Source organism: Rhinopithecus roxellana, chromosome 4, assembly GCF_007565055.1.
Source record: "Rhinopithecus roxellana isolate Shanxi Qingling chromosome 4, ASM756505v1, whole genome shotgun sequence".
Classification (NCBI taxonomy): domain Eukaryota; kingdom Metazoa; phylum Chordata; class Mammalia; order Primates; family Cercopithecidae; genus Rhinopithecus; species Rhinopithecus roxellana.
In genome coordinates, this window is record NC_044552.1 from 28,972,614 (window position 1) to 28,984,782 (window position 12,169).

Consider the following 12,169-nt stretch of genomic DNA (forward strand, 5'->3'; position numbering starts at 1 on the left):
TCAACCTCCCAAAGTGCTGGGATTACAAGTGTGAGCTACTGCACCTGGCCACGTATCTCCTTTTTTTCAGCCGACTCTGACCCCCTTGAGAGCAGGGCCTTGTTTTTCTTGGTACTTGAAACTCCTCTCATTCTATCTGTCATTTGGTGGGCATTCAGCATTGGTAGTTGAATTGCATTGAATTTCTCTGGCTGAGTAGAGGCAAGTGCTGGGAGTGGTATGGGATGCAGATGCAGGGAGTGACATCAGGAAAGCTTGTTTCTTTGGCACATTTTATGCCGAGTTGATGGAAATGTGAATCAGTATGGCTGGGACACAAGGTGACAATTCTTAGTCTAGCTGAGGATGCCAGAGACTTAAGCCAGTGGCCAGAAAAAGCCACTAAATCTTGCAAATTAAAGTGGTTTCCAGCCTTAAGAATGCATGCCCCACATTCCCTTCCCAAACTCAGCGTCTCTGAGTGCCAGGTGGAGGAAATACAAACTAATTATAATCCTAGTGGGCCCTGAGAATCTTTAATTTTAGAATAAGACTGCCCTTCTGAAAGGCACAGTTGCTTTAGGAGTAGATGACTCTGTATGCCCGGGGCCTCCGAAGAGACCAGGATGTGAAAACTCAGTACCTGGCATTTAGAGCTGTGTCACTCGTCACTTCTGACCTCGTTAAGATTTCTACCGCACTGAGACTTAACAACTAAAAAGGGCAGATGAGATAAGTCTGGGGCAGAGCTTAATGGCCTGTGTCATCCTCTTCAGCTTTGCCTGAATTCTCTGGACTCTTGGGACTCTATCATAGGAATATTCTCAGAAGAGAAGGCATTTGAACCTTTAAAGATCCCCAGATTATCTATCAGATAACAATCTCATGAGAGTGATGAACAATGACAGCACCAACTCTCAATTCCCTTGGCTAAAATTTCAGGAATCAGCTTGAACTCAGAGATGGGCACAGGGTTAGGGCTTGGAGTAGACATATTTTCTGTTTTTTTGTTTTGTTTTGTTTTTCTTTTTTGAGATGGAGTTTCGCTCTTGTCACCCAGGCTGGAGTGCAATGGTACCATCTCTGTTCACTGCAACCTACGCCTCTTGGGTTCAAGTGATTCTTCTGCCTCAGCCTCTCGAGTAGCTGGGATTATAGGCACCCGCTGCCACTCTTGGCTAATTTTTGTATTTTTAGTAGAGATGGGGTTTCACCGTGTTGGCCAGGCTAGTGTCGAACTCCTGACCTTGTGATCCACCCACCTCAGCCTCCCAAAGTGCTGGGATTACAAGCATGAGCCACCACGCCTGGCTTCCAGTAGCATCTTTGCCCAACCCACATGAATCCCATTAGTTCTTTCTTGACAGCTCTCAGTCTGTGGTCATATATTAAGCAACTGTGTGTTCAGTACTGTGCTAGGTGCTATTGCTGAAGATACTGAAATAGTAATGCCACAAGTCCCTCTTCTCAGAGAGGAGAGCTTGCAGTCTAGTTGGAGAGAATTCCTAGCACACAGCAAGCTGCAATCAATGGTGCCCAACAGTCATGCTGTCCGATGCTACTGGGTGCAAGTGTGTCGCTTTGACACTTGGTGCTTTTGCCCAAAAGGAGCTGTTCTCTTTCTGAGGCTTGGACTACTGGTTTGTTTTTTCTCAAATGACTTGCTGGCACTGTTAGAGACTGGTCTGAATTAACAAGGACTACCTTTTATCTGTTTTTGAGGAAATAGCCCCAAATGTGCTCTCTTGGTCTTTATGAACTTTTCCCTTCTTCCATTTCTCCAAATAATGGTAGAGTAACTTTACAGTGTCATCTGCTGATCTCCAAGGTCTTCTAGGGGCATGTCATCAGCAGTTGCTGCTTTTGAGGTATCAAGGTTTGTCCTGTGGACTCTCAGATAGTTTCCTTACTCAATTCCTTAATCAATTCAAAAATGAATCTGATTTTCCATTTTTCTAGGAGAGTGTATCTCAAAGTGATTGCTGAATCAGAATGTCTGGGAGTGTGACTTGGAATCTATTACTGAAGATTAGAGGAAAATGTAGCAAATTATTATCTGAAGCATTTATGGATGGATTGATGGATTCATGGATGGGGATTCTGACTGAGTTAGGTAGTCTGTAGTCTCAGACAGTTGCAGAAGCTCCATCAGGTCGTGAGCAACCCAGACTCCTTACAGTTCCCTGCCCTGCCATTCTTAGGGTGTGGCTGCTGTCCTCATGGTCCAAATGGTTGCCATGATTCCACATCTCACAGTGAGATAGAAAAAGACAGAAGAATGATGTCTCACCTCCCTTCTAAGGAGACTTCAACAAAGCCTGCCTCTACCACTTTCTGTGACTGAGTGAGAGTTAATTCATATCTCAGAGCTAATTAACCTCATTTTTGTTTTTTGTTTTTGTTTTTTGTTTTGTTTTGTTTTGTTTTGTTTTGAGACAAGGTCTTACTTTGTCGCCCAGGCTGGAGTGCAGTAGCATGACCTCGGCTCACTGCAGCCTCGACCTTTCGGGCTCAAGCAGTCCTCCCTACTCAGCCTCCCGAGTAGCTGGAACTACAGGCACATGCACCACACCCAGCTAATTTTTTAATTTTTTCGTAGAGATTGGGGGTCTTGTTATGTTGCCCAGGTTGGTCTTGAACTCCTAGGCTCAAGTAATCCTCGTGCCCTGGCCTCCCAAAGTGCTGGGATTACAGGAGTGAGCCACTGCCCCAAACCAGGTACCTCATTTGTAAAACAGGCGTGATAACGCTTAGTGCAGGAGTGAGAGGATCAGGGAGCACACATACATACAAAGTGCTTGGTGCTGATGCCCAGCCTGCAGCACCTGTTCTCTAAATCATAGCAGCAATTGCTGCTGCGGCATACTTCTCTTTCTCCTCTCTCCACCACTCCATCTCGCCAGGGTCTCTGCCTTGCCTGTCAGGCTCCCCTTTCCTTTGCTCCAGCCTTTTGCATCTGTTCCTCCCCGCATTCTCCTGTCATCTCTCTTCCCTGCGCCTCATTTTCCTGCTCTCCTCCTGCCTCTATCCCTCATCTTCTGTTCAGTGTCTCCTTCTCCTCCTTGAACTACCTCTTCCTTCTAGTGCCTCTGTCCTGACCTCCAGTGAACAATAATTCTTTGTAACTTAATGACAAATTATCATTACGTTACAAAGACCAGAGGCTAGAAGTGGTGATTGGCCTTGTAAACTGTAGGTCAGCGATGAGTAATTTAAGAAAACTAAATTTGGGCCAGGCGCGGTGGCTCACGCCTGTAATCCCAGCACTTTGGGAGGCCGAGGCGGGTGGATGACAAGGTCAGGAGATGGTGACCATCCTGGCTAACTTGGTGAAACCCTGTCTCTACTAAAAATACAAAAAATTAGCCAGGCATGGTGGCGGGCACCTGTAGTCCCAGCTACTGGGGAGGCTGAGGCAGGAGATTGGCGTGAACCCAGGAGGCGGAGCTTGCAGTGAGCCGAAATCGCGCCACTGCACTCCAGCCTGGGTGACAGAACGAGACTTCGTCTCAAAAAAAAAAAAAAAAAGAAAACTAAATTTAATTGGTTTACTCATGAATCAGTTAGGAATTCTGTTTGGCAGCTAGAACAGAAATAGCAGTGGCTTAAACCGGTAGAAATTTTTTCTATTGTGATAAGAAATTTAGAGGGGATAGTCTAGGGCTGGTCTCTCTGCTCCGCCATCCTTAGTGCAGGGCTTCCAACCCCAAGGTTGTATCATGGTCTGAGATGGCTGCGGGAGCCCCAGCCATCATGTTAGGTTCTAGGGAGAAAGCAGGAAGAAGAGAGCAAAGGCAGGAAGAACACATGCTCCATCTTAAGGAGCTTTCCTGCAAGTCCCACCAAATAGCTTCAGCTTCTCCTCATTGGCCTCCATTAGATGCAAGGGAGGCTGAGACATCGTTTAGCTGGGCACATTGCTACTTGAAGCAGAATTGGGATTCTGTCACTAAGAAAGAAGGGGAGAATAGATATTGAGTAAACAGTTAGCAGGGTCTGCGGCCATTCATTCAGCATTAATTTAGCACCTACAGTCTACTAGTTATAAAGAACAGTCAAGGTGCCCCATTCCAGAGGGAAGACGGAGAAGTAAACAATACAGTACAGAGGATGGGTGAGGAGGAGGGGGAGAATGGAGAAAGGCACAAAGTGGGTATCTCACATACCCTCCAGGGCGCATTCTCGAGTTCATCATGCAGACATTCTTGCCTGTAGTTTGTTTCCTCTATGTCCCCTCCTCTGCTCTCTCCTTTTTGTCATTGTCACCATTGTTGTTGTTGGGGTTTGTTTTTGCCCCTCCATTCTGACGTCAGCAGTAGCCTCTGGAACCTTAGGAAACAGAAATAGTTGGCTTAGTGGGAAGCTCTGGGATGGAAGCCATGTGTTTGAAGAGCCAAGTCCCAGGCCTATTAGGCAATTAGAGGCCAGTGGCAGGAGAGCATTCATTCCTGGACATGCCATGGCACTGCCAGGAGACTTTACTCCAGGAACGGGGTCGTTGTCAGGAGGCATGTTCTAACCAGGCACCTGGTATCACCTGTACTGTGCTTGCCATAAAATGAAATTTTAGAGCAGTAAAATTCTCCAGGTCCTGTGAAATGGGTATAATTGTTTCACTCACATTAATTTAACCAGAGGTCTTGGTATGCTATCATGTTAATTATGTGTAAAAATACTTCTACTTACTAAAAAATTTACTGACAATTAGACATTGATATTCCTTCTTGGAACTCAAAAATTCTAGGAATAACTTGGGAGACCCACATTATCTTTCATTCTGATCGCAAGAACATCTATTGCTGTTTCCTTTGGGAAGTTAGAGAGGCAATGGGAAGCCTGCTGCAGAGATTTTCTAAACAGGCATATCCCAGCCCCTAAGGAGTTTGAAAGTGTCAGAGAAGGCTAAAGGATTAAAAGATTATTTGTTCTGGCACAGTGCAATTCTTATGAGGTTGTACCCTGGGCAGGTTACCCTCCTGTCCTCAGTTTCCTCATCTGTCAAATTTTGATCCTATGGATCCTCCCCAACAGGGCTGTGATGGAGATGAAGAGACACATGGGAAGCATTCAGTATGTGTTGTTATTATTATTATTATTACTATTATTATTATTATTATTAGTGCTACTGGTAGTGCTAGCCCACTAGCCCACTGGGTAGTGATTGCACCCATATGTTGGGGCCAGAGTGTGGAAAGCCTTGGATCCCACATGAAGGAGTTGGATTTTGTGGGCAAGGGTGTGACAGATCATGGCTGGGCTTAGAAATGTCACTGACAGGAGTGGAGAGCCAGATCTAGGTGAGGAGTGGGCAGGGCTTGAACCCGACCAGTCAAGGAAAGGGGAGAATGGATAAGTGAGTGGTGAGAGAGGACCCACTGGTGCTGGAGTTTAGCCTGTGTGCCCGAGGGATGGTGTCCCATTGACTTGGGTGGGAAGCACTAGAGGTATAGCGGTTGGGGTGGCAGGAGGGGAAATAAGCATATGGTGATCAGCTCAGCAAACAAATGGAGAACTTGCTGCCTGCCAGGGACACCTGTGGCCTGGCATGAAGATAATTGATTGTGTTTTGAACACATTATGAGGCCTCTGCGAGGCCTCTGTGTGGTGTTTACACAGTCAGCAGGAGAGAGACCCCGGACAGTGGTGTGGGATGCAGTCACGGTGTGTGAAATTGCCAGTGGCTGGATTGTGCAGTGGATGGATTGAGCAGGGAAGCCAGCCAAGAACAGAATGGGGTGGGGAGGGCGGTGGGGGTAGGGAAGGAGGATCATCATTTCAAGGACGGGTGAAGGAGGAGCAAGCAGAGTGCAAAGCCCCCAGAGGGGAAGGCAATCCTTATGAGGTTTGACTGTGACCCTGGGCAAATTACCCTCCTGTCCTCAGGAGGAAGTGGTTGACAGAACCATTGCAGCAGTGAGATGGAACAGGACCAGGACAGCAGCCAAGGGCCTCTTAGATGGCGGGGGCGGTGGAACAAGAGGAGGTCATCCAAGACCTCCAAGAGAGCTGTTTCAAAATGGGAGGAGAAAGCAGTGTTCCTCTGGTGGTGGTTCTAATGCTTTGTATTTGAAGTTCTTAGTCATTTTCAAGGCCCTTCGCATTCTTTGCATCATGCTGTCTCACCAGCCTGTCAGGCAGTAGAGGTTGGCCCCATCATACAGCTGAGAAGCTGAGGCAGAGCCTAGCCAACCCACCTGACCCATGCTGGGCAAGGAAGACTTGCTTCCTAAAGGAGGGTCTTCCTCAAGGGCAGAACAGACCTAGCTAGGTGAGGAAGGAGGCCAGCTGGAAGGGAATGTCCAAGACCTGGGGCCATGTGTTGAGAGCAAGGTGTATTTGACCTGGGGGAGTGGTGGGAGAGCAAGCTAGAAAGGGAAGCAAGCCTGGATCAAGATGGGCCTTGTACCATCAGAAGTTGGGATTTTTTCTGACAGTAGCAGGGAGTTTTAAAGATTTCTAAACAGGGAATTACATATGATCAGGTTTGTGATCTAGAAAGATTAGTCTTGCTGCAGACAGGGAAGGAGGCAAAGAGTGAAGCAAAGGACCCTCTTAGAGACTGTTGCAGTAATTCAGATGAGAAGGATGAGAGTTGACCAGGCTCGGTGGCTCACGCCTGTAATCCTAACACTTTGGGAGGCCAAAATGGGAGGATCACTTGAGGCCAGGAGCTTGAGACTAGCCTGGTCAACATAGCGAGAATCCCAACTCCTTTCTTTTTTTTTTTAAGAAAAAGAAAATAGAAAGAGCGTGAGAGAAATGATGATACTGAATTAGGGAGATACTGAGAACTTAGATGAACAATACTTGGTTGCCAGACATGGTGGCTCACACCTGCAATCCCAAACCTTTGGGAGGCTGAGGCAGGAGGATTGCTTGAGACCAGCCCAGGCAATGTAGTGAGACCCCCATCTCTACAAATTTGTTTTTTTAGTGAGCCAGTTGTGGTGGTACACACCTGTAGTCCCAGCTACTTGGGAGGCTGAGGTGGAAGGATTGCATGAGCCCAGGAGGTTGAGGCTACAGTGAGCTGTGGTCATGCCACTGCATTCCAACCTGGGTGACAGAGCGAGACCCCATCTTAAAAACAAACAAACAAATACTTGGTTCATTTGGTACTTGGCTCTTTGGATCTTGGGGAATATTGGAGATGACGGAACAACTTCAAGGAGACCAATTTCAAGGTCAAGACTCCTGCCAAGACTCCACCCAGATATAAAACAGGAAAATGATAATAGAATCTACCTCACTGTTGGCCTGGCAATGGGAGTTTGTTGATAACCCTGAAGATGAACTCCTCAAGGTGAAGAGCAAGGCTTCAGAATGGGCTGCTCGATAGATGTGAGAGGCAGAGACAGACCTGGCCTTGCAGAAAGGTTGCTGCAGTCTTTCTCCTACCATCTCCAGCACAGGATGGTTTCTGGGTCCAGGAGGCCCTGTCTTGTGCTGCGTGGGGCCCTTAGTGTGGTGAAAACTGGCAGCACCCTGGAGGTCTTTGTTGCTTCTGCCCTTTCCTTTAGATTGCATCTCCCAATCTTGGCTTATACATTTGTCAGGAGGTGGGGAAGCCTGCTTTTCCCGCCTGACAAATTTATAAACTGGAAATTGATCCAGTCCTGGGTCAGTTTGGGTCACACAACAGGGTGGGCAGTGTTGACCCACAGAGGGTCCTGGGCCCCTTATTCCTCTCTGGCCCTAGGCTCTGAGCTCCCAGGTTTTGACTGCCAAGCAAAAGGTGGAGTTGCATCCGTTGTTGCTCTTTACCAGGCCCCCAAGGGTTGCTGTCGGTGAGCTCACAGGCTCTTTTCTTCTCTCTGCTTTAACTAGTGCTGAATTTCTGACCCCAGGCCTGTTGCAGCATCTGTGTGGCTTCTGAGGCCGGAGCCCAGATTTCAGCAGGCTGCCCATGGTTTACCCTCAGGATGAACTCTAGGAAGCTGGGGAGCACTCTGGTGGTGGTATAAGTTCAGCCCCTCATTTTAGTTTATTTTTATGTTAAAATGTTTATTAATACAAACACATAGATCAGAATGTTGTATGACAGAAAGGGACTGACTGGAGTCAGGATCTCCCACCCCAGCCCCAGGGGTGAAGGTAAAGGTGATTGGTTTCCTGGCTATCCTTCTTTCCATAGTTTTTCCATGTGCACTCTCATGTGCGTGTGTTCTTATCCTCTTCCTGCTCTTAACCGTGGCAGTGGGGAGCACACTAACTTGCTCTGACACCTAGTTTTTTTTTTTGAGTGTATCTTGGGAATCTTTCCACATCAGCATATACAGATACACTGCATTCCTTTTTTTGGAGATGGAGTCTCGCTCTGTCTCCTAGGCTGGAGTGGAATGTGGCACGATCTCTGCTCACTGCAACCTCCACCTCTCAGGCTCAAGCAATTCTCCTGCCTCAGACTCCCAAGTAGCTGGGGTTACAGGCGCCCACCACTACGCCTGGCTCATTTTTGTGTTTTAGGTAGAGATGGGGATTCACCATGTTGGCCAGGCTGGTTTCAAACCCCTGACCTCAAATTATCTGCCCACCTATACCTCCCAAAGTGCTGAGATTACAGACGTGAGCCACCACGTCCGGCCATTCTTTTTAAAAAAAAAAAAACTTTTTTGTTATACATATGATGTGTGTTAAGTGGACTGTGGCTTATAAAACCTCTTCACAGATGTTTTCCAGTATGATCCTTCTAGCCCTGTGAGGAAGACAGACCAGAAGAAATTTTTTGCAGCTTAGGATACTCTGCAAACAAGGAGGAGGTGAGAGGAGTTGGGGCTTGTTTAATGCAGACTAAAACAGGATCTTTCCTTTGAGAGACTGAGACAGGATGGGGAGCAGGCTGTAGATGTGCACACATACCCGCTCAGAGAGAACGTGTAAGGCAGCATCTGCAGAGGAGCGTGGTGGGCAGCACGTGCCGCGGGGGCAGGAAGAGGAGAGCTTCCGGGAAGGGGATGGAACTTGAGCCAAACCTTTTTTTCAAAAAGAGGGGAGGGCCGGCGCGGTGGCTCATGCCTGTAGTCCCAGCACTTTGGGAGGCTGAGGCGGGCGGATCACGAGGTCAGGAGATCGAGACCATCCTGGCTAACATGGTGAAACCCCGTCTCTACTAAAAATACAAAAAATTAGCCGGGTGTTGTGGCGGGTGCCTGTAGTCCCAGCTACTCGGGAGGCTGAGGCAGGAGAATGGCGTGAACCCGGGAGGCGGAGCTTGCAGTGAGTTGAGATTGCACCACTGCACTCCAGCCTGGGCAACAGAGCGAGACTCCATCTCAAAAAAAAAAAAAAAAAGAGGAGAGGCTGGGTGCAGTGGCTCACACCTGTACCCAGCACTTTGGGAGGCTGAGGTGGGCAGATCACTTGAGGTCAGGAGTTTGAGACCAGCCTGGGCAGCATAGTGAAACCCCATGTCTATTAAAATTACAAAAATTAGCCAGACATGGTGGTGCACACTTGTAATCCCAACTACTTAGGAGGCTGAGGTGGGACGATCACTTGAACCTCGGGTGTGGAGGTTACAGTGAGCCGAGATCATGGCACCACACTCCAGCCTAGGTGACAGAGTGAGACTCTGTCTCAAAAAAAAGAGGGGAAGGTAGGAATGAGACAAAGGAAAAGGGGAGGAGGGCATTTCAGGCAGGAGAGCAGTATGGGCAGAAGGTGCAAACACGTGGCAGAGGGTTGGTATCCATGGACACGCTTCCACCACCCTGGTCTAATCATTGACTTAGCAGACATCTAAATGCCTGCTGTGTGCCCAGCACTGTAGAGGGCCACAAGGCAGCAGGAACCTCTCAGTGCCTGCCCTCTGTGGGCTCTGACTCCAGCCAGGAGAAACTGGATGCACAACAGCAGGCAAAACTAACTGATGGTGATAGAGGTCAGCATAGTGGTTACAGCTGGGCACAGTGACTCACGCCTATAATCCCAGTACTTTGGGAGGCCGAGGTGGGAGGATAGCTTGAGCCCAGGAGGCTGAGGCTGCAGTGAGCCCTGATCAGGCCACCACTGCATTCCAGCTTGGCCTGGACAACAGAACAAGACCTTTTCTCAAAAAAAGCAGAGTAGTTACTTCTTATTGTGGGGATTAGCTGGTCAGGGGCACAAAGAACCTTCTGGGGTGCTGGAAATGTTTACTGTCTTGACCTGGGTGATGGGTTTTTTTTGGTTTGTTTTTTGTTTGTTTGTTTTTTTTTTTTGAGACGGAGCCTTGCTCTTGTACCCCAGGCTAGAGTACGATAGCGCGATCTCAGCTCACTGCAACTTCCACCTCCTGGCTTCAAGCGATTCTCCTCTCGAGTGACTGGCACTACAGGTGACTGGCGAGCCTCTCGAGTGACTGGCACTACAGGTGCCTGCCACCCTGCCCGGCTAATTTTTATATTTTTAGTAGAAACGGGGTTTCACCATGTTGGCCAGGCTGGTCTCTAACTCCTGACCCCAGGTGATCCACCTGCCTCGGCCTTCCAAAGTGTTGGGATTATAGGCATGAGCCACCGCACCCGGCCTGGGTGATGGTTTTATGGTGGTATATAAATGTAGGAATTTATGGGGCTTATTATACTTAAGATTAATGCAGATTGCATACTCTAACCATGAGTATGTTATACCCTAATTATAAATCAAGCAGGCAAATAAATAGCACATTCCCCAAAATAAAGAATTAAAATACAATAGCAAGAAAATGTGCAAAGAGCTATGCCTGGGAAAATACAGGAAGTGTATCGCTTTGAGAGGATGAGAGGTGAGATTTCAGACCCTCACCCTCTATCACTGTGTCATTTCTGAAGGCCTCTGGTGACTTTCTTTGCCCCTCTACAACCTTATAGTCATTGGAACCAAAGGGTGGAACCCCGGGCCTCAGAATTAAGTCTACACACCTTAGCAACTAGGAATTCAAGGCTAGCCAGGTCCTGGCCCTTTATCTGTCCTTCAGAGAGTGGGGTGCAGCAGCCAAAGTGGACAGCTCGCCATTCCCAGATGTGCCCTGTGTTCTTGGCTGCCTTGCCTGACTCACCTTGGCCTTCCCTGGGAGTGCCTTTTCTAGTTTTCTGGCCCAGCTAGAAGAAGGGCCATTATACCTACTCCAGAATCATCCCTGCTGCTCACAAGTTGGAATATTTCTTCCTCCACAGTGGCCACCTCTTATGTGGCCTCCATCACACAGTTTGTATACCTACCTCTTCAAGGGCAGGCTGTGTTTTACTCCTTTTGTCATCTCTCCCCATAGGGGTCTAGGTCAGTGCTTTTGTACGTGGTGCCTGAAACAGTCCCATAAATGATATTTTATTTGAGTGGGTCTCTCTGGCTGGAGCTACTAGATGGAAGATTGCCATGTGGGAGCAGGGGTCATAACAAAGGCTGGCCATCAAGATGCTGGTGCTTCCAAATTCCCAACAGTTATTAACTTGTTGGATTGAGGAACAAGTAATAGAAATTCCCTGGAATTCCCAAAAACATGTTATTCTATATCTTTCGTAACACTTTATGGGTTTTTTAATAAGGAGTGGTCATAATAATAAATGGAATTATTTTTTCTGTGACAAAATTTCAGTTGTTTCTGTAAAAAAAAAAAGAGAAAAAAGATATAACATTAAATGCATAGTTTGGTGGTTTGGTTGGGCACAGTGGCTTACACCTGTATTCCCAGCACTTTGGGAGGCCAAGGCAGGAGGATGGCTTGAGCTCAGGAGTTTGAGACCAGCCTGATAACAGAGAAAGATTTTGTCTCTACTAAAAATCAAAAAAATCAGCCAGCGTGGTGGCATGTGCCTGTAGTCCCAGTTACTCAGGAGGCTGAGGCAGGAGGATCACTGGAGCCCAGGAGTTTGCAGTGAGCTATGATAGCACCACCCTGGTTGGTGACAGTCTGGGTGACAGAGCGAGACCCCATCTCAAAAATTAAAATAATAAAATAAATGCATAGTTTATTGTTATTATGGACAAATATATTATGATATAAGATTTATATATTTCATTAGCATGTAAAAATGATCTCTACCTGATATAGGCATCTGATAATAGAAAATGCAGAAGAGAGCATTAACACAAAATGAATGCCAAATAAAAATCACTTAATGATTTAAGAGTAATACTACACATATTTAATATTTAAAAGTTACTCTTAAAGGTTAAAACTAGAGAAAAGTTAAAAGAATAATACAATGAACTTCTGTATTTCCTTCACCAA

General features: G+C 47.1%; 1 protein-coding gene across 9 annotated transcripts in view; it reads left to right on the forward strand.

Moving 5' to 3' along the window:
* Window positions 1–12,169, forward strand: part of PPARD (peroxisome proliferator activated receptor delta) — an 87,437-nt gene that overhangs the window by 38,212 nt on the left and 37,056 nt on the right. The window contains exon 1 of one of the 9 annotated variants that reach the window (XM_030928921.1): window positions 8,662–8,738. The exons of the other annotated variants lie outside the window; for them this stretch is intronic. The gene's annotated coding sequence lies outside the window, so the exon portion shown is untranslated. Of the gene's footprint in view, window positions 1–8,661; window positions 8,739–12,169 lie in introns of those variants that run through there. 9 annotated transcript variants of the gene reach the window in all.